Raw genomic sequence first — 25,432 nt, 5'->3', positions numbered from 1 at the left:
AAAGGAATTGATCTACCAGTAAAACCATCATCAATTATGTAAGAGATACCCCAAAGGATTAACTGAATGGTGGAGTTTGGCCTTGTTAAAATCTTGGATGAAACTGTTTTAAGTTTGCTCTTCTGTACTGTGTCCATTACCTTGTAGTCAAGCCTGACCAATTGAAAGAGGATGCAAGATAACAGGTAATCATTGTAAGGTGACTAACCTGTCATCATCATGTGCTTCATCTTCCTTAACTTGGTATCTTATGAGATGAAAGTCCCAGTCCAGGGAACCTCAATAATCATTGGTCAAAGGGAATAGAGCACGTATGGAAGTGAAAACACATAAACACTACTAGTCACCTGAGTGTAAATCAGCTTTCCATTCTGATGTTTAGTCTGTGATTTGAAACTGGTTTGACTGCTGAAAAGTGACCTCTGAAGGTGGGCAGGAGTGTGATGTTCAGCTCAAATGCTACTGGAGCAACCTTTTAAACGCCTTTAAAATTACTGTGACTTTTTCTTTCTCACTGAAGTTAACACGTGCCTAGTTGGGAAGGGCTGAGAAGAGGAGTGCCATCACTTTGCACACATCAGTTTGGACTGTGTGCTCACAACTCTGCACTGGGATGTCTTTTAGTCCAGGGAGGACTTCTGTGGTCATTGTGAATCAGGGGCAGAAACTTCTCTGTATTTAGGGTGACTCTGCTGTGCCCATTATTAGGCATGTTTTCTTCCTACTGACAAGGCAGACTTGAAAAAACATAAAACAGAAGAACTTCATACTAGACAGTGCACAGAAGTTTACAAGAGGTTTTTTTCATTTGAGAACCAAAAGTAGATTTTCTTCTTCTACAGGTTTTCTGGTTTTAATATTTTCATGCTGGGAAAAACAGAGTTTAGGTGCTGGAAGCTGCTGTAGAGAACAAATGACAGACTAGGCTTCAGTGCTCTCAGTTGCAGAAAATGCTTCATTGGTACCAGGATGTTCCTGCTCTGGGCTGCTACCAAGTGTCTTAGTAATCTGAACTTCAGGAAAAGAAAGTCAGTACCTGCCCATCAGCAGATCCCAAATAGAATTGATTCTTAGAGAGTAGGGGCTTCTGAAAACAGGTACACTGAGCACCCAATACATGCATTTGGGGGAAGACAGTGCAAGTAGATTTCAAAAACGATGAATTAATTTGCACTCTGGAATATGGAGGTTAGTGGGGTCCTTTTTTGGTTCTTTTTCTTTCAGTAAGTATGATATGCTAATTGTTACTTGCTGTGTATAAACATCTTTGCAGAAGAAAAATACAATGTGACATTTGTATTTGTTAAGAAGCAGCCTGTGGCCACAAACCTGCAACAGAGTTGCTGTAAAATTGGGGATTTTTTTTATCTGAAATTATTTGATGTTCAAGAGAACAGAATTCTTTGTTTCCTTTTACTGAGAAAAAGGGGAATGGAGCATTGATAGTTAATTTAAATTAACTTTTGAGTTTGAATAAAGGTATTGTGAATTTGGTTTTTTTATTTTCTTTCACAGAACAAACTGCTATCATATCCGAAAATGGAAATTACCAGTATATTTTTTAAACTTTAGATCTGCTACTTTTAGTACATGAAGTTCCTGTAGTACATTTTAGGGGACAGCCCTTGGCAATTCTGCACATGATAAATGATGATTTCTGTGGTGGTTTAACAGTGCTCAGGATGCAACTGAGAGCCAAAATATCTCTTTTCTTAAGATCTTACATTAATCAGGAAAGCTCTTAAGGCATTTGTTTACAGTTGCTGGTTAATTTTCTTGTGTGATAAGCTGCTGTAGCCCTCTAATTTGAGTAAGTTTTTGTATCATTTCTGTTGGTGCTGTGGTGATTCAGCTTGCCCAAAACGAGCATTTTTTAGCAGAAGAATCTTGCTTCAGTCATCAGTATGTTTTTTAATTAGATTTTTTTTCTCCAACATTACTTGGATTTTACATTAGCTTTTTAAAAAGTAGTTTTGAAGATTCTTCCTGACAGTCATTTTTCATTGTAAGGTAAAAGTGGGGACTGATAGCTGACAGATACAAAATGACGTTGGGAAGCCTGATGTCTTTCTGTCATGCTAGAGTATCACCAGAGTTGGTGTTACAACATCTAATTTCCTCCACAGTAGTGTTCAAGTAGCTCCATCCATGGATAGTCTGCAGTTCTATGGACAATCCATTGCAGGTTTTGTTTGCTATCACCAGCCATGGGGGTGTGATGCATGGGTTGGGAGTTTTTTTCAGTTTTGTTGTTTTGCACCCAATTTCTGTCCTGTTTAATGAATCTTCTGCATCTGGTAATTTTCTCACAATGATAAAACTAGCTCTGGTGGTCTTGATTGATCTCACTTGCCTTCCCTGTGGCTTCTAGACATCACTCAAACGAACAGCTCAATTTGTTACCTTGCACCAGCCTCAGAATAATTCCAGTTTTGATGAAAAATGGTAATACTGTTACTTTTGGGTAACTAGATGCTGTCTAAGTGCAGAGGAATTCCAGAAGGCCATCACATAACTTCAGTGGGCAAGAATGTGGTAGACTAATGTCAGCATAGGTAAACATAGGTTTTTAAACAGAATTTTTTTCCAGTTAGGAAAAAATTATTCTAAACCATGTTTGTGTGGTGCTGAACTCAGAACTGACGGTTGCAACTTGGAAAAGAGGTTTTGTGGTTGTCACTGACAGTTTTCCAGGACTATTGTCAGCAATGTGGATTAGCAGCAGCCAAAAAAATCCAGTAAAACCTGGGCAGTGTGTGCCTCTTGCATCATCAGGAAACAGTACTGAGGACAAGAAAATACCTTTTCTTGATATTTAAAACCTTGGTGTGCTCACCACATTTTGAGCAGGGGGTCTGATTTTTGTGCCTATCTAAAGAAGGTGGAGTTAGTGCCTTTGGCTCAGGGAAGGTGCAGAGGAGGGCTGCTCTCAGTCCAGGGGGTGGTATTGCTGCCTGCTGTGCAGTTGCATCATTTAAAAGGTTTGATTTGGAAAGCGGGAGGCTGAGGTGGGCAGTGGGTTCAAGGTTTACAAAATCATGAGCTGGTGGAAGGGTGAACGCCAAGCTCTTGTTGACAGAAACCCTGCAGTACCAGACACTTGATGAAACTGGTTGGGAATCAGTTTAAGACAGATGAAAGAAGAAAGTGTTTACATAACAGGTAGTGAATTTATGCAACTTGCTGCCAGAGGATGTTTTGAAAACAGGCTGAGTAGGCAGGTTCAAAACAGGGTTAGGAGAGTTCATGGTCAGCGGAGAGAGTGTGAGGGGAGTGGACCACAGGACATGGGCTATTGGTTCTCTCTAAATAGCACCTTTTCTGCCTTGTTGGAGATGGATTGTGGACTAGATGAACCATCAGTCTGACCCAGCTGGATGTTTCTTACATTCCTGAGCTCTCAGGCTTAGTGGGATCGTTTTGTCATTCACTTAAAATTATGTTCTTGTTCATGGCAAGGTTAGATGGAAGGCATGAAGCCTCTCTTTTCTTTACTTTTTTTCTATGTTCAGTAAACTGCACCTCCAAGGGAGACTCTTGGATCTAATTGTTAAATTCATCAGTGCTGCAAGCCGATATGGCTATTACTTCTTAATAAGCTGCAAAAATTTTCCTTCTATCTAGCCAGGAAAAAGTTGTGGGAAGTCCATCTGGGAGTGTGATTCATCCAGGTTACAGTCATAGTTTTCCTCTCAGATTCCCAGGAGAGGTTTGGGATAGTGCTCAGATACTAGTGATAAGATTTTATTCAGGCATAGCTTTCAAGTTGTAGTGGTGAGCAGCTACACTGGTGTTTATGCAACAAGACTCCAAACACACTTTTTATTACTTCATTAGTGGGACACACTCCCTGGTATTTGGTTATGTCCCAGTGTGCTCTGAGAATTGTGAGTTACTCAGCCCCTGCTTTGTCTCACAGTTACCAATGCTAAGGAGCTAGAGTAATACCCACAGCTAGAAGTCATTGAATCTGAAGGATGTGAGTAATTTTTTGCTAGAGAGTAGGGTAGAATATTACAATATTTTCAAGTAATTAAAAAAAAAATCCTTCTTAACAAAGTTAACTTCAGTACACCAGTGCCTTGTAGGGTGGTAACCATTGGTAACTAGAACACAGTGAGCCTAGGCATAGTATCCATATTTTTAGATTTAATTTGGATAGACTTAACATAAAAGAGGTTAATAAAGAGAATTGGGAGGTTTTTCATAATGTTAAGACTGGAGAGACTGCAAAGCTGAAAAAAGCGAGGGCATTCCTTTCAAAGGTAGTGACATTTTGTTTTACTTTTACCATCAGTGTCTTACAACAGGGAAATAAATGCCCCATTTTGAATGTCATGTTCTACAATGATTTTTAAGGAAAACTTAATTAATGGAAAGAGCTAGGTTATGTCTAAATCTGGACACTGTCAAGCTTGATCACAGCCTAATGTCAAGCTGCTGTACAATCCATCACTATGAAGGCTGTGCTAGCAGGAGTTATTATTCATGTGGATATGTACATCTGACCTTTCCTTGCTGGGCAACAGTTGTCTTGGAGGAAGACTGACTATGAGCCCTTTAAGAGCTTGTTCTGCTTTCTTTCTCCTTCCTTCTCTGTCCCCACTTTCTCTTTCCACAATTGCAGTAAAATTTGGTAGCTCAAAGTGTAAATTAATCCTGAGTTACAGAAGTCCTTCCTTGAACGAGACTGTAAATCTCAGCAATACACTTCTCAGAATACAGAAAAGGAGTCTCTGTTTATTGAAGGAAAAGGACTTATTTTTTTTTTATAAATACTGAAGAGAAGTGTATAAAGTAAAGTTTCCTCAATAAGTTCAGAACCAATCAACCAGAAACCTCCCTAGCTTTTCTTCTTTGACCAAGAGAATGCTTTCTTACTGTTATGAAATACATCAAAAGTGTCAATATTTACTATTGCGTGAATAGTCTTAAATATTTACTATTTGGAGCAGCTCTGTACCTTTTTTTGTTCAGCTTTGACAGTGCCTAGTGTTTCTACTCAATACACTGAAAATATTAAATGTTAACACTGTATTTAGTCATCAAAATAATCTTCTGATTTGCATTAAACGAGTTTGGTGAGGTGATCTGAAAGGCATTCTTGGTGGGTGGAAAAAAAGCAGTGGAAGAATACAAAAAGAGTTTGGGAGACAAATCTCCTTTGAGAAAAGTGGAAAAAACTGTTTATTTAACTAGCAAAGTACTCACAAACATGGAAAAATGAATAATATTAAACAATAAAACCTCTTGCTGTTCTGAAGAGATGGCAAATTCAGAGTGTCCTTGTCGTGGGCTGTAGCTCGGCTCGCTCAGTCTCTCCTGCTGGGAGATGCCATATCCCAACCCTGCTGGGCCACAGGTGTGAGCTCCTGGTGTTCTGGGTTTTCAGTCCAGAGCAGGGCTGATCAGTTCTGACAAAAAGAAAAGCCACAGTTTGGGGAACTTCTCCGCCTTAGCTGGCTAAAAAAAACTACCTAAAAGCAAAGGAGAGCTCCCTCTCGCTGTCCCTGCCACAGACAGCCCAGGCCAGGAGCAGAAATGCAGGGAGCAAGGGCAGTTCTCTGATAACAAACTGCACTGTTCTCCCACTTTGCTCTCAAAACCAGTCTTGATGGTGGAGAACTCAATATACGGCATAAACAGAACAGATTGGGCATAGAAGCATCATAAAGTCACCCTAGGACAGTGTAGAAATTGATCCTGCCACCTTCTAACCATCTCAGTGCTCTAAAGGTGGGGGAGGAGGAGGATGGTGACTTCTTTTTGCTTCCTATGAATCATCAGCTATAAAGAATGAAGTGGTAGATAATGAAGTCTGCCTCAAACCTGGTTGGTTGTTTTGTGCAAAGCCACAGTGTAACAGTGTAAAGCTCCTTAGATTGCTTTGCTGATCCATTGGTATTCCTCCACTCCTTGAAATATTAAATTGCTGCAGCTTGGTCTATACAGGGATGAGGTTCTGGTGTCAGCTGGCCAAACTCAGAGGGACACATGGAGCCACCTCTAGCACAGGGAGGTGTGCAAATGCCACCTGACACACTGTTTTGTGTACAAGTACTCAGGGGTGAATGTCAACATCTTTTTTGATGAGTGTGTCTGAGTCTGCTGAGAGAGCATTTAACAAATTCAGCAGAAGAGGAGCTGCAGTTTGCTGAAGTTCCCTCTGTGGCTGAGTAAAGCTGTGAGCTGCACACCAGCAGTGGCAAATTTGGTGCTCTCAATGTCCATTCAGGTAGCCTTGCTCCTTAAAGCATACATAATGCTGTTCTGCAGATGGATGAGTAGGGGTAATGGTACAGCCTGATGGCCACAGAAGGAAGAGAACTGCAGCACAGCCTAGAAAACTGTCACGACTTAGATCAGTTTCTGTGTTTCCATGGAAGTTGTTTTTTAATACAACTATACTTGCAGAGCAGAAACTGAAATCCAATCCAACTTCCTAATATATATGTATTTCTATTGGCAGCTGTATTTGAAGCTTTCCTTGGCTATTTAGCTTTGAGAGGTTGACAAAGGCTGTCTGAAATACTCTTCCCCGATGATGAGATAACTGGCCATATCACAGCATGTGCAAAAAGCTTCCTGGGCAGCTAGAGATGGAGGAGGTGCAGTGGAAAACATTCAGGTTCAAATCAGCTGGAAAGAGGGGACAGCTGCACTGTGTTACTGTGAACAGAAAAGATGCAGTTTGGTTGTATCTTGGGGAGGAGCAGCCTCCCTAAGAAGGGGAAGACATATGATAAGCTGTCAAATAAGCCAGGTCCTGAGTTCTAGCTAATGCAGGGGTGGCAGCCTACTTGTGCATTTGAGGTGAGAATGGAGGAATGATTTTAATACAAATACAAAGTTTTGAAGGCTACAGGCCTGTGTGCAGGCTGGATCCCTGTTTTCTCACTGTTGCAGGATGTCAAATACCATGGTATTCCCATGACAGCCTCACTAATCCAGCTGCTGCAGTTAGGAGTCACTGTAGCCTGATCACATGTGGAGATTATTGAAGCTACAAACTAAAGTCTGGCCATTGATATTTTGCACAGTCAACTTCTCATCTCTGAAGTTCTGTGAGCAGAAAAATTCCATCTGTTACTCTCGGAGAAATATGTGAAATATCCACATAATCTCTTCAGCCTCTCTATTCCCACAAATCACGGGGTGCTTTGACGGATGTGGTTGCCACATTCATTATGAGAAGGCTGAAGTCTTGTTGCATAGTTTCAAAGTTAACTTTAACACCTTCTTGGATGTTATCTCAAACTGTGAGATTTGTGAGGTTTTATATTTAGCTCAAATTGTCTGCTATAATTGACTCCAAGGCTGCTTATAGAAGGGTAGCTGACTGCTCAGGAAACACGCCTGCATTTTATGTTACTTAAAAACATGCGTCTGTCTTTTTGTCATCTCAGAATCTTTTCAGAGTAAGATTTGTTGGCATAACTCTTCAATTTACTTCCTTCATTTCCTTACTTCTGTGAGAATGGTATGAAGCTCCCTCTGCATCTTCTCCCTTGGCCACACACTTGTCTTGACACCTCAGCCCACTGCTGATGGTACTCAGCTTGGCTCTAGCTTTGGTTTCACACAGCCAGGTGGCAGTGAAACCTGGAGGTGGTGGCTGTCCTAGGAGCTCTGCTGAGAGAGACCCACCCAACTGTGCTGAAGAGAACACCCATCCCTGTGCTGTGGCCACAGCCTGCCTTGGGGTCATCTGTTCCCCGACATGTTGTACCTTCTAATTATAGCAGAAAGCAGTGTAGTGACATAGTTGCTTGCCTTGGACTTTTTGAGTGAAACAAAAATATATCTGTACGGCTGTGATGTTTTATACTGATAATTGTTAGTGCCTTGCTAGAACCCTTGTGTGATAAAGAAAGAAAAGTGAAGTTGAGTTCCTTCAAAACATTCTGTGAATGGTATAGAATCAAAATATAATGCAAGTCAGAAATTTCTGTCTCTTCCACCACCTACAAACAAATGTATTTTATTAATTTGCAGTTCAGTTGCATTCTCTCAAGGTTAGTTGTAGTCGCTCCAAAATTACAAAAATAAATCCATCTGGAATGATGGTTCCCCTGATGTGCAGGGGCATGCAGAAGAGCCAGCAGGCTGTTAGATATTCTTTGAAATTTAAAGTAATTATCGCTGTTTCTCTGAAGTGTTGCATTCGGGTTATAAGCACACTTATGCAAGGGTTTTGGCACATGCAGGTATCATGGAACAGTTAGTGGATGCAGAAGGATGCTGGGAAGAAGGGCTCCTCAGGAGAGTTAAGATACTTGGGCATCAGGTACTTCCCTGGTGTGGGTCTTACTTGATGCTTTGTTTCATAGTGATGTGAACATTTTTTCTTCTTAGTGGAACTCAGAGCTCTTATTGCACTTCATGCAAATGTTTGCATACTTGTGGTAACCAGAAAAATTGCAGCACGATTATAATATTAGCGACATGTATGATACTCTTGCTTGCTCTTATACATGTGAATATTATGAATATCTCGCTGTACATGAAGCAGAATGAACACCATCTTTTCATTTTCAAAGAACCCTCCCACATTTATCAGGAGATACTGTATTAGAAATCCCAGTGTTTCTAGTATTGATGTAATTCTTCCTTTGGAAGAGCTGTCTGGCTTAGCTGCACTCCTTACATGATGCTTGTTCAGTTGGAGTGTAGAAATCCTTGTTAGTGCCTAGGAAACCATGCAGGAGGTGCAGCAAGGTTTCTGAATTGGATGTGCTGCAGCTGTTCTGCAGGGGTTGGAGTGTCCAGCTGTTTGCAGCTGCTGGAATCTGTACCAGGCATATGTGCACACCCACCCCCTTTAACTTGGTATTGTAGCCTGGGGCTTGAACCTGAGTGTCTGCTTTTGCCAAAAGAAAGGTATGCATGAAATGATAGGAAAAAACAGACATGGGGCTTGTTAGAGATGCTCTGCACTGAGAATAGAAAGTGCTTAGTAATGGCCTTTCAAAATGATAGCCAGTAGTTTTCATAAATGATAATATAACCCAAAATTAAACAATCCTTTTCCATATTTTTCCTTCCCACTACCCAACTGATAGGTTTAAAAATGAAGTGTCAGCTGCAGAAGGAGCTGCACTTTGTGTGGCAGAGAGTAGGTAGTTTCCTGAGCCAAAAAGGGGCCAAATCCACTGGTGAATCGCTGAATCACTGGGGAGACCTCTCTGCTCTAACTTCATCTGAAGAAGAGATAAATTATTTTTTAAGTCAAAGCAAGTAATGAGTTCCCTCTTGGTAAACCAGTAGTATACTGATTTATGAATTACTGCTGTTTCCATGTTGTTTTTACAGCCTGTAAGACGGAGGGGCTTGAAAGTCCAGGGGTTATTTAGGTGTGTAGACACGAGATTAATTTGTATTTTATTTTATGTGGGCATATATGAGTGCTAATACTTTATTTGATCTTCACAGAAACAACTAACACCAAATGCAGAGAGTGGTTTAAAACCCATAGGAAGGCTAAATATTGCTTGCTAACATAGTTTGATTTCTGTATTGTGTATACCAGAGCCTCTTGTAAGCTTTTTTCTGATAAACATTCACATCACTGAAAATAAAAGCCAAGGTGTTTTCTCACAAGACACCTGAGCCTCTCTGTAAGCTGTTTTCCCCTCTTAGCTCCTTGCCTAGCCTAGCTTCCTTTGGCTGTGGCTGTAATTCAGGTTGCAACTGTATTTGAACTGCTTTGTTTCAGCGAAGGCAAAAGCTGATACTTCAAAATACCTCCAGCTCAAAGTACTGAAACACTGTTGCTCACCTAAAGGCTGTCCCTTAAGTGGTGACTGACTCCGGTGTTGCTGTTTTGCCTCTCAAAAGCTGAACCTGCAGGCAGCTTCCGGACAAAGAGTGATGCGACCTTTGCAGGCTTCTGGGTCATGTTTTGTGCTCATAGTTTTCTAACAATTGATAAATCTGCACATAATTTTTACCTGGAGCTGGACCATAGCACAAACTGTAGGCATTTGAAGGAAATGCTGAGATAAATTTTGCTTTATGCTTCCTATATCAACCAACTAAGAGTGCTTAAATGTGTTGTGTGCATGAATATATATACTTATTTGTATCAGTCTATGTGTACCTGTGTGTGTAGAGGGAGGGGGGAGATAAAACCAGTTTGGGCAAATGGAGGCAAAAAGTGGGATAGGTCACATAAAAACACACATCTAAATGACTGCAATATCAGTGGTGGAAGGGGTGATCTGCAGTAAAATAAAATGTCCCTTTTTTGTCCCTGCCACCTGACAGCAGGAGCTCTGTAGTTGCTGCATCCTTTGGAGCACCCTGTCTACTCAGGTTGCAGTTGAGTTTGCAAAATATTACAGGGAATGCAGTGCTTTGAAGCTACTGTTGTTTTGTCCTTCATTAAGGCACAACATGTTCTGATTTATATGGAGAATATCTTAAAGACTGGATGCTTTGGCAATGTAAACAATTGGGAAAGGAAAATGCATCTGTTCTCTATTACAATCTAATATTATGCTCATCTGTGGCTTCTAAGTAATGGGCACTTGTTTACATATTACAGAATATAGATTATAATTTTATAAACACAGTTTATAGTTGCATATTGGTTTCCTAAATAAAAGGAGGAGAAGCAATAGTGGCTTATAGAAACGCTTGCACTGAGACAGTCCTGGAAGTCCAAAGAAGCAGCTGGTATCCAGGGGTGGGAATGGAAAGCCTCTGCTTTCTGCACTGCCTTTCCCTTAGCTCAAATACTGCCTCTCTTTATGCTCAAATCTGTTTGTTACTACTAATGACTTCTGCTTACTAAATTTAGGATTTGTTATAAATGAAGATTACAGCATTGTTTTCCTGTAACTGAATCTGATTTGTAAACCCCTAAGTGGAAAAGAAAGTCTTCTTTAAGTGTTTTACTTTAAAATGTCACTAGACATCTGTGTACTTCCCTGGTTTAATCACTACATCTAAATTGCAGCTGTGGGATATTTCCAAACCCATGTTTTCCTATCTTACATTTCCATTAATTTTCAATGAAGCATGGCTTTGTTGAATGAATTGGGTTATTATTCTCTGAATCTCAAATACATCATGGAAGTGTAGTGGCCAGTTCAACATTTAAAATCCACAGCTTTGAAATCTTACACATCTGAATATATTATTACTGTTTGTTGATATATGGTTGCTCTGACTGAAAGAACAATGCAGAAAAATGTGGTTATTCAGTCCTCTCTTGGATGTCTAAGCTGACAGTACACTTCAAGTAGCAGTAAAGGAGTCACCTGAGCACAGAAGAGAAAATGAAGAGTATGGAAGCATGTGTAGATACATTCCTAAGCCCACGTGGAAAAAACCTGACAAATAAAAAAGTAGAAAAAGATGGGAGGTTCGTGGATCTTTTTATTTAAAAAAATCTCTGTTTACAGTTATGCAAAAATCTGATGGTCTAAAATGAGTTAACTTTAAAATGGTTGTTTTGTTTGCCCTATAAGGAAGTTCAGGGTATTTTAGCTAAGTTGCTTGTTCTTCTGAAAATGTATATTACAAGAAGATTTTTCACTTGAAAAGTCGTATGAATGTCTGTATTGTCTATATTTTGCATGGTAAAATAGCAGAACATCTAATTTGCTCCTATTTTTGACAACTTTCAGTGCTTAAGGCAGAAATTTCCCATGCTTGTAACTAGTCTCCCTCCAGTTGAAATTCCCTGGAAAGCTTTAGCTGAAAGAACTTAACCATCTTCAATGAGATGAGAACACCATTCCTTTTTCATCCCTTCTGACCACTGCTTCAGACAGTGCTGATGTTTGGCAGATTTTGAAGTGACCTTGAAGTTTGGAATGAAGCAATTGCTCCATTTCAGGGGATATATTTGCCTGAAAGCCACACTTTGTTATGTCAATACTCTGAGTAACTGAGAAATACCAAGTTGCATTTACGGTAGAACATGCTACACCTTCAGGTATTATTTGGAAAAGCTGTGGCTCCTACTGTGTGAGCTTTCCACAGACCCTGATGGTGCTTTTCTCTTAGCATCCAGGACTGCAAACTGGGAGAGAATCACAGGCAGAAATGAAAGTTTGAAAGGCAGTTTTTTCTTGCTGACATACCAGGACTTTGACTGAAAGAAAAGGTTTCTGTGTTTGTATTTCATCATATTGTCTCTGTAGAACAAAATGAGTACAGATGCTACAGAAACTCCTGACTTCTAGTTGTCAAGATTCTTAATTCAAATTAAACATTGCATTAAACCTTATGCATAGTTGGTAACTAGAGAGAGATGAATATGCAATTATCGAGAGAACATGTAATAGAAAAACAATTATTACTAATATAGGATGTATTTATCTGTAGAAAATATCTGTGGTTAGTTTTTCCCTTCTCCTTCTATGATAATTCTTATTTCTAACAGTCCTCAGGATTTGAACTGGGAATGATAAATTTGGTCTGACAATACGGAGGTTTGGAGGGGACAGGTGTTTGTTTTTGAGGCAGGGAACCGCCCTGGTTTTGGAGAGCTTTTTTGTCCAGTAATGCAATTGAACTACTTTTTTCATGCTACTATAGCCTATTTTAGCTCCTTTTTGTTTATGTGCAACTTACAGGCAGTGCTGTTACACTTTACCCTTGTACATGTGGTAAGTAGAAAATGCATGTTATGGAACAAGGTGATAGGCAATATACCTTCTGATGGAATTCTAAACTGCAAAATATATATTTTCATATTATAACATATTTGCAGAGTTTTCTTTTGTTCCTTAAGTGATTTTAAATAATGAAACATAACTTCAGAAAAGCTTTAATAATATAAAAAATCTTCTGTTCTGGAAACAGATGTACAAAATAATATTGACTGAGATCTCTTTAATTGCTATGCTGTGTACTTTTTTTACCCTGAAAGACCATGAAAATTGAAGTTTTATAACAAAAATACTAGCTTTGTCCTAATTAAAATCTTCATTTAAAAGAACTTAACCTTAAATTAGAATATTTTTGGGTCTGACATGAAGATACAGATGGAAAGTAGAAATTGGGATACTCTGCCATTCTTCATATGTCCTCTTTACTGTAGCTTGACCATTCAGAGTCCCTACCACTGGAGTTGCAGGGAGTTTCCAAATGTATGCAAAACTTAAAAAAGCAGTGCAATATTCTATTGGATAAGGGAGGAATGCAGGAAGAATTTATTGGTAGGTTCTGAAAGAAGAAATTGTTTTAAAAGGGACTGAGCTGTAAAATTTCTTGAAAACTGCACTACTGCTTGTCACAACCACTGATTATTTTAAAAATTATATTTAAAATTTTATTTTATAATTTCCCTCTATGTTTCAGGCTGCCATCTTCCATTGCAGCCCTAACTTTGAGCTGCACTTGCTCCCTGAAGTATAATGCAAGCTTCTGTTTTTAAAGTTACATCTATAAGGCTGAGTGGAACATTATCCTCCTTGTTTGACCTCCCACATGCGATGCACAATCCATTAAATCTCATGTAATATTTAAGAATTTAATACATTCTTTGCATAACATAACAGTAATAATACTGACAAAACACTGCTCCAAGCAAAACTGCTTATACAAACAGCTGATCTGTGAGCAGTGGAGCTAATGAAGCTGTGTTTCCTATAGATTTTTCTCATATATTAACTGGCCCTTTCTCCTCTGCAGCTTCTCTGGAGTATCTGACCAGCAGTGCTGGGCTGATGGGGGGATGGGTGCAGGGGCTGGGCATGGGTGCTGACCATCCAGGACTCCTCTTCATTTTGGGAAGTTTCAATTGTGCCACCAGGTACTTTTGTAATCACTGAGATCACTATCAGCAGGCCGAGTTAGGTACAGATTCTCATGGTTAAGAGGACTGGGTGGCCAGTGGTACACATTTTTGTGATAGGCTATGAGAACAGATATCTTTCAGTTTTATGAGATTATAAAGTGCAGTGATACAGCATGATAAGGCTGGATTTTCATGTATTTTGTCAAGGTTAATCTCTAGAGGATGTTTTCAGTCACTGATTAACCAAGACATCTTAATAATATGTGGCATTATGTACAGATCCTTTAGTGTGTATGCTAAGCCTTTAATCTGTGCTGCTATATGCTTTTAATTTTCAATTGACTTATACTAATAGCTTCTAAAGGGTTATCCTTAATGCTGGATTTGACAACTCATGGAAGATTTATGTGTGACAATAATGCAGTGTCTATCATCTAGTGAGATTCTTACTGATACTCTTGTGAACAACTTTCATTATATGGAAAGAAATTCATGTGGCATTTTTAAAAAAAAGTTTAAAATATCTGACTGAAAATTCTGAGATGAGAAAAACTTTCACCTAGTTTGACTTTTGCTTGTGTAATTATGCAGTTTCATAATGTTAGATTGGTGTTGCAATTAAATAGCTGATGTGACTGTTGACTGGTTTCCCATTCGAAATCATGGCAACTGAACAAGTGAAGGTTAGTCTTTTTAGGCTGTTAGTAGCTTTAAAATATAATATTGTCGGTCATTCAGGTTTTAAGAGTTCCCTGAATGAAACTCAAAAGAAAGAGCAGTGAAATATTTGATTGGTCTAATTGGTCTTTATAATTTGGATTTAATTTACAGCTGTATCCAAATAGGCTCCCCCCTCCCCAGGTGCTGCCTCCTCTGCTCATGTACTTCAAACTTGAGATAGCTTCATTATTTTGAATGAGATTGTATTTCCTTTGTGCCCTTTCATCACCCTATATTTACTATTTACTATGGTTTCTGGAAATAAATTGGATGGCAGTTGTTTTGAAAACCTAATCTATATACAAACAAGTTTTTCAGTGTTTAAATGGTGCAATGAAGAGTTTAGCTGTGGACTATCTCAGAGCTCATTAAAGTGCTCAGCATTGTTATTGAGGTTAATCCCATTGCAGTCCTGGGTACACTGCTAATTCAGTGGGAGGAGAAGGGTAGAGCTCTTGCTTTTACCAGTGAAGGCTTATTTCTGATGTTGGAATTTTGTTGTCTTTCTTTTTTTTTCTCCAGCTAAAAATTCTATTGCATGTAGAGTTTACTTAATTTTATAAATCTGTTTTAATGTGAAATAATGCTTGGCTGTATGCAGTTACACTCAAATGTTATTTATTTTTGTAAGCATTGCTACTTTTGCCTCCCACCCTCGTGCATATGGGTTGTTGTCGTTTCAGACCATGTAGCACAAAACATACATTTCCCACACAGAATGGATTCTTCAGTTTGTAGGAGTGATCCAGGAATGAGGCATTTTTTCAGTTCATTTTATTCTCAGCAGCGTGTGGCTGCCTTGTGTTTTATTTATAGCACCTTGTCCAGATGCTGCCCTGTGTCTGTCTTTATGTGGGCACTGTCAAGGCATTACCACCCTGCTGTCTGCCCCTGGCACAGTCTGAAGTCTGCTGCAAGGCAGCAGTTCTCAGCTCATGGGCAAGGCACTGAGACACAGGAAAATCAGGGTGGAAAAATGATTCCCTAGATGTTACAGTGACTGTGCATGTTCACGACCTTCTCCTCTTCGCAATAAAATTTCAGGTAGAAAATACATGGGGTTTTATCTTTTGCTTGAGACTAAGACAAAGTAACTTGAGTGAAACTACAGAGCAAATCAAACCAAGGGCAGAATTAGATTTCAGGTCTTTCTGCATGTGGTTGTGTGCTTGTCCAGCTGGCTGTCATATACACCATATATACCATATATACCACACTCTATACCATATATACCATCTATACCACACCATGTATACCACAACCACAGCACTTTACTGTTGGCAGCTTTTGAATATGGCTGATGTTTGAATTTCAGTTATCAGCCTGAGTGTCAGAGGAGTCTGAATACCAGGTTTGAAGTGCTGGGAAGAGGAAGATGCTATGTTACTCCTAGAGAAGTTTTGCAATTTATGGCAGAGAGGGAAGGTAAAAAGGTCAGGTCAAATGAGTACAAATTACTAGAAATAAATTGTGAATATATGTGGATGTACATGAAAATGCATTCATAGTGAAACAAATGAAGATGTATGTCAGTAGTAGTATTCTTGGATCTCTTATCTTGGTCTACAAAGCAGAAAACAACGTGTCAAAGCAGTTAATGTAATTCATTTAATGTCAGACTAATGGTGGTATCTCGGTGAAAAACTAAATCCGTAGTTAAATTATTGTTTTCTAGTCCAGCTTCAAGATGTAACAAACTTGGCTGTTGCTTTTTGCTGTTTACCAAAGGGCTTCTCCTTTCCCTTTATTAAAGCACAATCTCTGATTTGTTTTGAGCTGTTTCTGCTGTATGGTAGTTTTTATATTACAGAGTAGCAGATGGTTTCAAAATAATGGATTCTTTCCTTCTACCTTGGCTTTCCAGACTTCTTGGTATAATTTTGTCAACTTTATGATATTTCATTTGTTCTTATCCCTTCCCTGCTTTGTTTTCTTGGCATGCTTTTCACAATGTGTTTTCCAGTACCTCCTTATTAACCTTTTTTGATATTTAATGCGCTGTTGTTTTGAATTGAGGAAGTGTTTCATCCAAATTCACTGCAGAACTTCCTTCCCATGCTGTTGCCCAGACGTGCTGCAGACTAGCTACTTAATTTGCACTGGCAAAATTTCAAAGTGAAGGTCAGCTGGCCAGGTTATCCCCACGTGGGGCTTCTGTATCCCTTCCTAAATGCCATTTTTCTTCTGTCTGTTCTGTGTTTTCCAGTTATTTGTCCATTGGGAGGAAAATGGTTCCAGCAAAGTTGAATGGTGTGACTCCTTCCTTGCTTTAAGCTGTAACTCTCACAATTTAGCATGTGTCACGAAAACAGTTTCAAGGCAGTTCAGACTATTTATTTAGGATTTTTAACATGTTGTCAGAGAAATATAAATCTATTAGAAAAAAAGCATTATAAAGTTGGGTTAAAAAAGCACAGGAGAAAGTGGTAAGGTTTGGCTTTTGGAATAGGGAACCAGCCCAGAGTGCCAGAAAGGCATGTGAAATACAGATTCTCAGAAAGATCAGGTTATCCATCAGCTGAGATATATTCTGATTATGTGGTAGCTACCCTGGATGTTATGTGTAGCTGAGCTCCACTGCTGATGTAATTTCGTTGATATAATATGAGCACAGCGTCAGTGCACTCAATTTTGATTAAAATTAATTGTGTGTGTTTAAATTGCTGACAAGCTGAAGGGGTGTGAGTACATCTAAAGGCACCCAGGTCATCTGCTTCCCTACAGTCAGAGCAGTTGAAATGATTCCAGCATTGATGAGTTTGTTGAATTTGAAACTGCCATTAAACTAATGTAATTTGAAAAAGAAAAGTTCTAAGAAAGCTCCTTTGAAGAACAAATTGCATAATAAAGTTGTTCCTCCTTGTTAATATTGTCGATATTTGGTTATATGTTTGATAAAGATAGAAACTGAGCAGTGTTTTCTTTTGAAGGATACAGCCATAAAAAGTGTATTTCACCAGTGCTTTCTTGAACTGAGTGTGGATTATTGGGTCATCATGAGAGGTGAGAATGCCACAGATTCTCTCGAAGATTAGACTCTTCAGACTTGGTGAGCTGAACAGTACAAATTTCAAAATAATGAACGATCCCAGTGGTTGAATTTGCAAGTTTATTTGAATCTTAAAGACACAAGCAGTGTTGCCCTGTGAAGACTGAAGCTATTAACTAGGTGGTGCACATTTAGGGTTTGATAGTGCTCTCATTATTGCAATCTGGGGAGGAGGGAAGACCTTGGGCCAGCAGTGGGTTTACCTGAAGGATATCAAACACAAACAGTGCTGCCAAGTATACTGGAAGGGTGTTATGAGAAGATTTGGGATGAACTTGGAGTATTGATCTCATGAGATCCCTGGCTTCATAGTAACATCATTATTTTCAGTCCTGAAACAAAGGGATTTTCTCTCTGTTGTAAGCTGGGCTCAAACTTTAGCTGATTACTCAGATGGACTATTAGTAAAGGGAGAGATCCAGACCTTCAGTCCTTACAGAATTGGAAGACACAAGCATGAGAATCCCATTTTTAACATCACACCTTTTAATGAGAAAGACTCTGCTCATATTTTTCATTTCATAGAAACCAACCAACCACAAACCTACAAGCTGCATCTTGGATTTTTGTAACTTGCAGCTGCTGGACACTTCTTTTGTTCTATGGCTTGCTTAACTGTGCCACCACAAGAAAAGTTGTAGAATTTATTTACGAAACATGCTATTGAATTTAAGCTCTTTCTTTCAAAACTTAATTGTATTTTGTTTCTTTTAGTCTTCAAAAAACCCAAAAACTCTGCAGCTCTTTTTTTTCAAAATTGAAAAGATGAAATATTAAATCAGAAATTCAGTATTTGGGTCATCAGTCTTCTTCAGACCCCTAACTGCTACTGATTTTGTGTAATAGAGCAAGAGATCCCTTCAGTAGTTTTTCTACATGAAACTTTGTGATTTCCTTTTTCCAGTATGTTTTATGCCAGTGCAGAACTGGCTGGTGTCCTCTTTATTGGTGGAACCAGGCAAATCTGACCTCCAGCAGCTTCACTTTGTCCCATGCCAGGTGCTGGGGCAGGCAGTCCTTGGCTCTGTGTCTGTGGCAGCAGCCTTTCTTGTTGACCTCAGTGATGGGTTGAGTTTTCTCTTGAATGAGTTTAAATCAGGTTGACATGCTGTGAAGCTGAAATCAAACATACAAATTCTTTGCTGGGCCGAAGCTCATCCAAAGAATGTGTGTGGTTTAGTTGGTGCTTTCCCACTGTACTTACATCCCAGGAAACGGGTTCTTAAATGTAAAAACCTGGTTCTGCTCATCATCTTGTTTTTAAAGTCTCATAGTTGTTGTTTATTCCCCCCCTTCTCTTTCTGGGGAAAAGAGGAAAATTTTCAGTTTTCTGCTGTAGTGAGGACGGCTTTGTTTTCCAGTGCTGTACATGAACTTTGTCCGAACCAACAGCAGAAGGACGGTGTCATCTGTACGTGGTCTTTAGGTTCCTTCCTCCAGCAGTGAATGACCTCTCTAAAGACAAAACCGGCTGGAAACACCAAATTCAGTATTCTGCCTTATGGGAAAACACCAAATTCAGTATTCTGTCTTATGGGAAAACACCAAATTCAGTATTCTGCCTTATATTGGCTGAAACCGAATCTTCTCAGTAATTCTCCATTTAAGCCATTCACGGGAAAGCTGAAATAGACATTTTGGGGTACAGGGAAGAAAAGCTAATTTATTAAATGTAGATTACAGCCTGTCAAGTTAAATGGCAATGTTGTAATTACTTTGTTTGGTTGTGTTTGGAATTGCTTTTGTTCGACCCGGGCTGCAGTTAACACACTGGAGCAGCCATTGTTCCTGCCTGCATTCCTTGGCTCTTGCGGCGTCGCTGGGAGTGGGGCAGCGCTGGAGCTCATTTGCATCTCTTTGAAAAGGAGTTACTGGAGCTAGCTTAAATTTTGGTTCGATGTTTTAATTTATCCGAAGGAGATGGTTCCCGTGCCCGTGTGCACGCTGGTAATGCCGGGGAAGGTGAAGAGGCGCTGGTTGTGCTCAGCCGTGTGGGGAGCGCGGGGACGGGCTGGCTTCGTGGGGACGCGCGCACCGTTTGGTTATAATTAGCTGATGACTCACGCACGTGTCACCGAGACGAGCTGTAAATGAGTTTTTCAAGACTTCTTAATGTGTTTACTTTGTATGGGATCTCTAAAGACACCCCGTTATACCTGTCCGGGCAAAGGCCAGGCTGCGCTGAGGCCTCGGCTGCCGGGATCCTGCGACTCCTCCGAGCATGTTCACAATGGCTCTCCTGTTTGTGTTCATGAGCTTTTCATTTTTCATGAACTAGATTTGGTTATGTGGGAAGCCGCTGTTTGATCTACACAGAATAAGGTGATCTGTATGATCCTAAAGTAAACAACAAATGCACTTCTACAACCTCTTATTTATAACTAGTAACTATGACAGGGAGTGTTCAGCTGTCCTTGCTCATGGTTTCAAATGAGGCCTTGATGGGATAGGTACAGTTCTGGAGAATGTGTTTGGATTAACAAGGTTAATGGCAGAGCTGCAAAATATCCTCATTTGGTAGAGTCAGAAAAAAATCTGCATTTTCTTCAGTCAAAACCATCTTTTCATTGACCTGGCTCTGTCACCTGAGGAGTTGTTTGCTAAACAGATGCCAGCTGACACTGGAAAGGTGTCACAGTGTGCTGAGCAGGTCTGATGTTTGGGAGCTGTGCTTTGCCCTGCTGTGTTAATCAGTGACAAAATAGTTGCATTTATTTGCTGACATGATGGTGGAACTTCAACAGCAACCTCATGTTATATTGGACTGTTTCGAAATTAAATGACTCTTTGGAAGGGCATTTCTACTGGTATTTTAGGGACAAGACACTTTATTGGCTCTTAATAGCAAATGGAGGTTTAAATTCACTACTGGAAAGCCTTTTGCTGGAACATTGCTTGAGTTTTCACTATTGTTTACTTTATTTTTTCCTCCTTGGTTACTTTCAAAGAGAATGGAGTGTAAGGAAGGAGTGAGGATTACACTTTAAGTGTAGTTTAGCAACACATCTATGTTACGTATGAAAATTCTGTTTAACTTCAGAAAAGATATATTAAGCTGTCTAGACACTCTGCTCCTAGTTCAAAATTTAAATACTCTTCTTCTCCAGCTCCCCAATAATGGAAATAAAATGAAATATCACCTTATTTTTAGTTACTGGATTTAAGAATGGGATTTCAGCTGTAATAGAAACTTCAGCTAGCTGTGCTGTATCCATCCTGGACTGAGAGATTTGAGAAGGAAGCTTTGCCAGCTGGAACGTGTGTCAGTGTTATCTGCATATGTGTTGTAACAGATGTTGAGCAGAGACCACTTGTCAGAGGTACCTTGTAGGAACTTTGAAAGATTCTTGTTTGTTTCAGTACATTTTTCTTCCATTGCTAACTTTTTCCATAAAGTCAACCACAAACTGCATTATTGGGGACTCCGGCTGAAGCTTGTGGTGGATAGGAAATAGATTAAACACAGGTTTTCCCTTTCCTCTGGTTGCCAACAGTGATGTCAGTAGTTTTAATGATCCTTACCTCAGCTCACTGCTGTCCTCACACTCTCTATTAAACACTTGTCTTCTGCACTGTTTTGTGTGTTGTTAAGGAAATGCTGAAGGCTGGAGGTATCCAGCCCATTACTTCATTTCCAAATAAGGTTCTTTCACCTTAAAGCACATTGCAATAGCTCACTGAGGAAAGAGGAGATTCAGATTGTTTTGTCAAAAATTTGGGAAATACTCTTTTTGAAGTCCAGCAAAGAATGTTTGAATGCTAAAACTGAGGACGGTGCTTTTGGCTGTGCATGAGGCACAAATAATGGATCCAAGGTTTATAGCTGGAATATATTTCCAGTGACCTCAGAGGAGCAGCTTTGCCCTCAGATTGTCTGTTTCCTACACATTTGCGCATTCAGACAGAGCAGGCACCACTCTACTGTAGCAGTAGTGTGGACTGTCATTCTTGGTTACTCAGTTTGTGTTTTGTTGAAAGAGATTGGTCTGAGGAGTTGGGTATGAAAGCAAAAACTTGCAATCAATAGTTTCACGTGGTCCTTAGTAAAGATCCTAGTTGATGTTTTTTTCCTTCCCAAAATTAAAAGAAAACAAAAGCTATCAATATATCTTTAGGAAAGGGTGACAGATTTCCATGTTGTACTGCTGAAGATCTGGAGGTGTAAAGTACAAGCTTGAAACTACTCCATGCCCCGTGTCCTGTCATACCTGCAGCTGATGTTTGTATGAAATTCAGCCTGTGCCAGGTCATGTCCTACATGATTCTGGCTCTTCATCCTGTCTCCAACTCTTGGATATTTCAGGGTTCTGTGATTTTTCACTCTTTTTACACATGTTCAGGACTATAATGTACAAGCATTTGGGTTTCTGTAACTGTGCGTCTCTTTGGTTTTCTTTTCTTAGTGAATTCCTCTAGGAAGTGTATTGCTTTTCCAATGAACTTGTTATATTCTCTTTCTTCCTCTGCTCTTCTGACTTTGGAATCCAGGAATAAATGGCCTCCAGTAGTGGTTAAGATGATTTCTTAGCCGTATTGATGGAAATGACTGGGACAGGACATTTTGTTCAATACATGATGTATTGGAGTTTAGATGACCTGAATACTGGTGAAGAGGCATAGAACTTGGCCCTGTTACTGCAAATCATGTATTATTTATACTCTTAAAATCTCTTAGCAGAATCAAGTCTGGCCATGTAGAAAAGCAGTTTCTTGCTGTCCTTTCACTTGCCCTGTTGGTGCAGGGCAGGTTGGACTTTTGGGCCCTGCTGGGGGCACCCAGCTGTTCCTCTGGCCCTGCTGGATGGAGCTGGTGTGGAACACCCACTTTGGATAGCAGCACACACATCATGCTCGCTTTGCTCCTCCATTTAAATGAATCCATTTCTCCTTTGTTGCTTGTCTTTATTAATAAGTATGGTATTACTGGCTAATTTTAGGTCAAATGTAATTGAAAGCTGCATAGCTTATGTGAAGCTGTGTATAGATACTCGGGTAGGAACATTCCAGTAGATCGCAATGAGTGCAGAAGAAAGTTGAAAGTAAATAAGAGATCTGTGAGATAATTCTCCAGGGAGTTTTCACAGCATACCACACATCATTTATAGGGATAGGCTTTCCTTTCACTTGAAGGACCACACAAAGTAAATTTTGTTTCTTGTGCAATTAAAGAATATAGGACAGGAGGTCTTTTCAGTTTTTTCACTTCAACGTGTCTATGGGAAGCCTTTATTTGTACTGAGGAAAATGCACTGTTTACCTGTCTTTTCAGGAGCACAGTTAATGTTGAACATAGAAATAGACACACTTTTATGTAAAATATGAGTCTTGCTCCAGCAGATTTTAGCAAAACTACTGAAATGTAAATGCTGGTAGTCCTCTAACCCCAGTTAAAAGACAAATTGTATTCATTTCAGTGCTGCATGGTTCAGTCCCCAGTGGGTCTGGCTGCATGTCAGTGGTGTGCAGAGAGGGGCCGGGGCTGTGGTGTGGGAGGCCCAGGGGTGGTGGCAGCAGGGGACACCAGGGCTGTGTGTGTGGCCAGCCAGTGCCACAGGACTTCAGGAGCAGTGGGAGGCAGCCCTGGTGCTGCAGTGTGTGACCTCAGCTCTGTGTGCCCCAGCAGGGACTGTGCTCCCCACGGGGGCTGGAGCAGCTGCCAGCAGGACACGAGGCCATCCAGCCCCGAGTGCATCCTGCTGGGCACTGCCCTGCTCCTGCTCCGGGCTGGGACTGACAGCCTGCCTGGGGACAACCAGCAGAAAGGCAGAGTGCAGAGGACTTGCTGACCTAGCCTGGTGCACTGTTTGCTGGGACAGGGAGGCTGCAGCAGATGAGGAGTGGGAAGACAGGGTAAAAGGCTATTCATTCCCCTCTAAACCTGTGCCGTGCATTATCGGGGTTCCAGGACCTTGTTAATCACCCAGCCCTCTCTCAGAGGGAAGCAGAATGTAGATAAATTTATGGACTTTACCAGAATTTTCTAGGACAATTTTTTTTAGAACTTGCATGTCAAATAGGGAATGGTAGTGCTGAGCCCTGAATGTTCTGTTCCTTGGTCATCCTTCCCAGGCCAGCTGTCGTGTTTGCAAGTGCCCAGGAAAGCCTCTTGTAGTGTCTGACATGCAGTGGATCTTTCTTGTAGCTGGTAAAAATGCCAACAGCAGGCTGGTGTTTGGAGCTTTCCTTTCTCTTGTTACAGAAGCCTGTCAGAGTTAATGAGTATGGACACTTAAATTGTTTCTGCTTAGGTGAATCTCTTGCAAGTTTTAAATGTGTTTCTGACTGCTTTGAATTTTATTGCCAACATCTGTTTTCAATGCTTTTGGGATTCACATGCCCTGAGTACAGTTCAACTGTGTATGCCATCATTTTTCAAGGTGCTAACACTTTCAGTTTGAATGATAATTCTTTTAAAGAGAAGGAAAAAAAAAGGAGGGGGAAGGAAATAATTGCAGAAAAGTTTTGAAGTGCTCATGATGCTAATTTTCTTTCTCTTTCAATTTCAGAATGATGACCTACACAACCTCAACAAATCCTTCTTTTAAACTCATGGGTATCAAGACTATGTATGTTTCATGCTATCACAACTAGGACCTCACCTCCTCCTCCTCTTCCTCTGTAAATGGGTACGATGCATCCAGTTCAATTTGTTTACTTTACACAATCCTCAGGAGTTGTTGACTGAGCTGCACATCCTGTGTTGTGCCAAGCAGAAGCACTGTGACACCTGGACAACAAGTCTCTCTTACTTCATCCTCTACCATAAGGACTTAGCTGGCCACATAAACTGATGTGCCCACCACTACATCATGGTGAGAATGGGTATTTTACTAGCACATTTACACAACTTCATTTGCTGCTGAAAACCTGTATGACAAATCATCATTGTAAATTATTACATACAAAACTTAATGTTGGTTGAAGAGTATTAAATATTTAACATAGGTTTTGATTTATACATGTACTTTTTTAATTAAAATGTAACTTTTCCTACAGCACATCTTTTTTGATGTGGAACTGAGGTATACTATATTCTGTTGTAAACAGAGTGGGGAACCTGCTTAAAACAAGGCTTCTAAGAATAGAGTAGGGTACTATTCTTGTTTTAAGATTGTAATTCAGAAAATAATATAATACAAGTCATTGGTCCCTGGGCCTTGATTGTACAGTCATATTTACTGATACTATCAGTTGTAAGATAACCCTGATGTTGAGCTGAATTCTTTCCAAAAGAAAAATAATTTTGTACTCCTTGTAAAATAATAGTCTGTATTAACTGCAATGAAGACAAACATTACTGTACATGGGTATTTACAAGTGTCAACTTGAATTCATCAATTGCACAGTAACTGACAAAAAAAAAACAGAAAAAAGAAATCAAAGTCTTCCATTGTATATATTGTAAAGAAGAAAAACAAACAAAAACCAACCAACAGGAAGCCCCAAAGCAAAATGGAAACAAAAAAAGGGTGAACTTTTTAAATTGACTCTTTCCCTGGAATGAAAACGTGGGTGTTTGTAAATTCTGGAAATTTCTTTCTATATGTAATAAACTAGATACTGTTTTATCTGCTGTAGTGGGTTTTGGGTCTTTTTTATTTTCTTGGTAAGCTGTCTGAAATATCTAAAATTGTCCCACCAGGTTTCTGTGATGTTTCCATGGTTTGTCATTGAGAATGGCTGTGGACCACTGTAGCTTAAGAATGAAGTGTAATTAGGTGGAGTAGGGAGTATGCTTCCTTGCATTATTTCACTAAAGCCCTTGTTTCAGTTTTCTGGAGACTTCTCAGGATTACAGCTCTCCTTCCAGTAAATTCAGGGGAAGGGTTCACAGCATGTAAAATCACATGGAAGCCATAGCAAGACTTCAGTATAAAATTGAAAAAGCACGGCTCAGATGATTGCCTGGA

General features: G+C 39.9%; 1 protein-coding gene across 1 annotated transcript in view; it reads left to right on the top strand.

Annotated features, from left to right (window-relative positions):
• Nucleotides 1-25,095, top strand: part of IRS1 (insulin receptor substrate 1) — a 49,221-nt gene extending 24,126 nt beyond the window's left edge. Inside the window, exon 2 of the mRNA XM_033069059.1 lies at nt 24,029-25,095. The gene's annotated coding sequence lies outside the window, so the exon portion shown is untranslated. The remainder of the gene's footprint in view (nt 1-24,028) is intronic.
• The last annotated feature ends 337 nt before the right edge of the window (nt 25,096-25,432 follow it).

The sequence above is a fragment of the Catharus ustulatus genome, chromosome 10 (assembly GCF_009819885.2).
Source record: "Catharus ustulatus isolate bCatUst1 chromosome 10, bCatUst1.pri.v2, whole genome shotgun sequence".
Classification (NCBI taxonomy): domain Eukaryota; kingdom Metazoa; phylum Chordata; class Aves; order Passeriformes; family Turdidae; genus Catharus; species Catharus ustulatus.
Note: the sequence above shows the minus strand (reverse complement) of the source record. Positions and strands in the feature narration are given on the sequence as shown.